Source organism: Brassica oleracea, chromosome C6, assembly GCF_000695525.1.
Source record: "Brassica oleracea var. oleracea cultivar TO1000 chromosome C6, BOL, whole genome shotgun sequence".
NCBI classification, from domain to species: Eukaryota; Viridiplantae; Streptophyta; class Magnoliopsida; order Brassicales; family Brassicaceae; genus Brassica; species Brassica oleracea.
The window spans coordinates 11,348,139-11,353,463 of NC_027753.1; the positions used below are offsets into that span (position 1 = coordinate 11,348,139).

General features: G+C 40.9%; 1 pseudogene; it reads left to right on the plus strand.

Moving 5' to 3' along the window:
- The first annotated feature begins 243 nt into the window (after positions 1-243).
- LOC106298313 lies at positions 244-2,368 on the plus strand (annotated as a pseudogene).
- Positions 2,369-5,325: the final 2,957 nt, after the last annotated feature.

Genomic DNA, 5,325 nt, shown 5'->3' on the forward strand with positions numbered 1-5,325 from the left:
ATTGATCTCTTTGCTTTATTGGTTGTTCTATTCCGGTCTGGTTACCTAGGACACCTAAAGTTTGAGTAATAGAATAGTCGTTTTGTTGCCAAAAAAAAAAAAAAAAAAAGTTTAATAAGGAAAATGGGAAGAAATCAAATATTACAAGTGATCGTGAGAAAAAAAAAAGAGGGAAGAAATCAAATATTCAGCAGAAAGATCATAATTCCCTTCGCATATAGTTTATTAGTATATATATACGGACACAGTCCTCGCTGTGTCCGCCTTTCACTTTTTCCCCTTTATAAACTGATCATCTAGCTGCTTTCAACTCTTTGACAAAGAAAAAACGAGAGAGAGGTAAAAGAAGTAAAAGAACTTGCAAAGCAAAAATGGCGACCCTTAAGGTTTCTTCTTCTGTTCCTTCTCCCCCTGAAGATGCTGAGCAATTGAAAAGCGCATTTGATGGTATACAATGCTTCTGCCCTTTTCTTGTTTTTGCTTGTTTTCTGGACTGTTTTGTATGAACCCGATCAATATTCCCTCACTTTAAAAGATGATGAATCTACTGTTTTTGATTTGATAATCTGTTTGGTGGTTTGATATGGATCGAGTTTTTTTTTCTCAGACGACGAGATCGTTGTTGGTAGTGTATTATGATCATTTTTTTTATTGTGTTGTCGTAGATCCAGCTTGTTTCTCCACTGATCTGATCGTTTCCGTGTTGGATCTAGAACATTTGTTTGTACTTTTTTTCTTCTGATCTCTCTCGTTTCTCTGATCGGTATTGAGCTTTTGATTATTATCAGTTAGTCATGTTGATACCGACAATGATTCATTAATAGGATCTTGTTTGATTTTATACTTGTATTATGCTACGATTTGAAATGTAAATGTAGTTAAGTTTTAGATGATCTGCTTATAATCCACGACTTAGATCTAGAGATTATTACACTTATAAAAATCCAAAGTGTGCGACTTTCTTGGATCTGACATTTGACTTTTGTGACTCCTATTTTCGCAGGATGGGGTACCAATGAGGACTTGATCATATCAATCGTGGCTCACTGAAGTGCTGAACAGAGGAAGCTGATCAGGCAAACATACCATGAATCCTTTGGAGAGGATCTTCTGAAGAGTCTTGAGAAGGAACTTACAAGCGACTTCGAGGTACTATGATTTACCAAATTTCCAAACTTTTTTTGGGAAAAATTTACAAGTGTCTTAATATGTTTTCTTCCTTCATGGATAGAGAGCCATCTTGCTCTGGACTCCTGAACCGGGTGAACATGATGCGTTATTGGTTAATGAAGCTACCAAAAGATTGACTTCAAGCAACCAAGTGGTTATGGAAGTAGCTTGCACTAGGACCTCTACGCAGCTGCTTCACGCTAGGCAAGCTTACCACGCTCGCTTCAAGAAGTCTATTGAAGAGGATGTCGCTCACCACACCACCGGTGACTTCAAAAAGGTCATAATAATCCCATTGAATGTTCATGTTTCTTCTTATGAGACAATGCTACTACTTGAAACAGTTATTTGAGCTGTATGTTTCTTTTGCAGCTTTTGGTTTCTCTTGTTAGCTCATACAGGTACGAAGGTGAAGAGGTAAACATGACATTGGCAAAGCAAGAGGCTAAGCTAATTCATGAGAAAATCAAGGACAAGCATTACAATGATGAAGATATCATAAGGATTTTGTCCACAAGGAGAAAATCACAGATCAATGCTACTTTCAATCGCTATCAAGATAATCACGGCGAGGAAATCCTCAAGGTGGAAGGCTAAACTGTTCATTTTAAGCTTCTTGTTTTTTTTCGATAATAATCCTAAACTCTTGTTGGTTTTTCATCCTAGAGAGCCTTGAGGAAGGAGATGAAGACGACAAGTTCCTAGGGCTGTTGAGGTCAACCATTCAATGCTTGACAAGACCAGAGCTTTACTTTGTGGATGTTCTTCGTTCAGCGATCAACAAAACGGGAACAGACGAAGGAGCCCTCACTAGGATTGTGACCACAAGAGCTGAGATTGACTTGAAAGTCATTGGACAAGAGTACCAAAGAAGGAACAGCATTCCATTGGAGAAAGCCATTACCAAAGACACTCGTGGAGATTACGAGAAGATGCTCATCGCACTTCTCGGTGAAGATGATGCTTAATCATACAATCCTCCACAGAGAAACAAAAGCTTCTCTAGCTTCTGTTTTCTCTCATCTTTCTCTACCTCTCTTTTCTTGAAACCGTTTGATTCTGTTCTTTGAAAACTTGCTTGTTGTTTCTGTTGTGTTTTGAGTTTCCAAATAATGCATAAGAGAGAGAGAGAGAGAAAACCATTGTGGTCTCTTAAGTTTATATAAAAGATACATGACTTTAAAAGTTGTTTTCTACATGGAAAAAGGACACGGGCAAGAGAAAAGATCAGTGTCTGTTAAAAAAAGAAAAAAAAATCCTATAAGATCTTGAAACACAAACACAACAACATTTTTGTGTCACTTTGAGGCCACAGCAGCGTTACGTGACGAGGAAGAATATAAATGAGGAGAAGAGAAAGGAGGGAAACGTTGCTGACGTGGCAGATTCAAATGAAGTCATCGAAGATAAGGGATTGAGCAAACATTCTCTTTCGTTTAGAGTCTTTGCCGTTATTGTTGAGTCTATTAAATAAGCAACGGATTGTGAGACTTGAGGAGAAGACGAAAAGGGTTAGGCCATCGTTTCTCATTTGCTTTCATAATACAAGTATTGATTTCGTGTTGATTGATTGTAATCGAGTTTGTTTACAGAGATCAGTAGTTCACTCTATCAATTGGTGCGGTGAGCAATCACGATGGCGTTTGTATCGTCTTCTGACGATCGGCTGGATCATTTCGAGAGATCGGTGGATGAGCTAGAGAAGAAGGTTGATGTGATTTACAGTGGCTGGGAGAAGCTTAGGAAGGCTAACGATGAGACGGATGGACGGACCGGAGCGATCGAAACACATCTGGGATCAGTCGAACATCATTTACAACGAATCGCAGTCGCAATAGAGAAGATCAAATCTCGCTCGAGTCCTACGAGACCACACGGGAAACACATTTCTGGATCTTCCAATTTTCAACCTCAGGTACGCGATTTCGCGAACAATCCGGAAGATCAGTCATTCGGTTATCGGAGAGTGCTAGCCGCGAAACTCTGTTAAGGAAGATCGAACTTCCGGAGTTTGATGGATCAATGCCTTATTGCTGGATCCGGAAAGTTGAGAGATATTTTCGTGCAGCAAACTATAGCGAAGAGCAGAAGTTGAAGTTGGTTACTTTGAGCTTAAATGGTGAAGTTTTAAACTGGTTCTTGTGGGAGTCAGATGAGGAGTCATTTCAGAGCTGGTTTCAGACAAAGGATGCTGGAGCGCTTCGCCGAGTCAATCGACGACGAATCTCGTAACAAGCTTTGTGCGTTGAACAAACTGGATCCGTGGGGCAGTATGTCAAGGCATTTGAAGAGCTGATAACTCAAGTTAAAGGGATTGATGAGCCTAATTTGATCAGCAAGTTTTATACTGGATTGAAGCCTGAGATGCAGCAAGTTATCAAGTTGAAGGAGCCCAAGGGGTTGAGAAACCTCATTGCAGCGGTTGTTAAGATGGAAGCAAGTACTTTCTGTCAAGTCATGAGTACTGGCCATAAGCCAGAGGAGTACCAGAAGTTCAAACCTCAGAGGGGTAATGGCAATTCTTTTCCCCGTACGACGCAGCATAATGTTCAGCATTCGGCTGATGAGAAACCAAAGCAGGGAGACAAGAACAAACAATGAATGAAGAGACCAAGATTGCATTTGTCTCCGAGTGAGTTGGCTGAATTGATGGGGCTAAAGCTTTGTTTCCAATACAAGACCAAATGGTTTCGAGGTCATGTTTGTGCCAATCTTGAGCTACATATACTTACGATAATGGAAGGTGTGGAGATAGAAGTATTACCTGATTATGACGATGAAGAAGTTGCAGAACATGAAGAGCAGTCTCCACAGTTGATGGAGATTTCCCTAAACGCTTACTTCGGTATTGAGTCTCCAACAACCACTAAGCTGCGCGGTAAAATTGGGAAATATACTGTGGTAGTTCTATTGGATAGTGGAGCAACACACAACTTTGTTATTCCACAACTGGTTGCTAAAGTAGGGTTAGCCTTGAACAAGAACTCAAACCTACAAATTATTTTGGGCACAGGGGTGACAGTCAGTGGAGTTGGCATTTGTACCGATGGAAAGTTAGCGTTGCAACATTTGGATTTCACGTTGGACTTTATATCATTGGAGTTGGGAAAGGTGGATGTTGTGCTTGGAATGCAGTGGCTTCGTACTCTAGGCGAGTGTGAAGTAAACTGGCTGATGCAGGAATGGAGTTTCATTTATAATGGGAAGAGAGAGATGTTAGTGGGTGAACTTGACTTACATAGACCTGCGACATCCTTCTCATTGATCACACATGATGATGGACAGTGGGCTGTACCAAGGGAGTCTTGGTTACATTCTGTAGCAGCAACTCCTAAACCACTAAAAGTTTCAGCGTACGTAGAGAAGGTGCGTGATGAGTTTGTGTTTGTTTTCTCACAACCTCAAGGAATACCACCAGTGAGGGGTAGAGAGCACGCTATTTTTCTCAAACCAGGAACCACTACTATCAACGTCAGGCCTTATAGGTACCCACAAGCTCATAAAGACGCAATGACTAAGATGGTAACAGAGATGTTGGCTAAAGGGTTGATTCGAGCGAGTAGAAGTTCATTCTCCAGTCCAGTTCTCTTGGTAAAGAAGCAAGACAAGTCATGGCGTTTCTGTGTCGACTACCGCGCTTTAAACCAATCAACAGTGGCTGACAAATCCCTGTACCAATGATTGATCAATTGCTTGATGAGTTGAATGGTGCTGTGATATTCTCGAAGATGGACTTGACAGCAGGGTTTCATCAGATTCGTATGGAGGAAAGAGATGTGCCTAAGACAGCTTTCAGACCACATGATGGCCATTATGAGTTCTTGGTGATGCCTTTTGGCCTCACTAATGCTTCATCAACGTTTCAGTCCCTCATGAACAATCTGTTCCGACCTTTCTTGGGAAAATTCGTGCTCGTCTTCTTTGATGACGTTTTGATATATAGCAGAAGAGAGCAAGAACATATCGAACACTTGCAGTTGGTTCTACAGGTTTTTGAGAAGCATCAACTCTTTGCAAATAAGAAGAAGTGTTTATTTGCTCAGAGCCAAGTGGAGTACCTTGGCCATATGATCTCTGCATCTGGTGTCTCTACTGATAAGTTGAAAATAGAGGTGATGCGGGATTGGCCAACTCCGAAGAACGTTAAGCAACTTC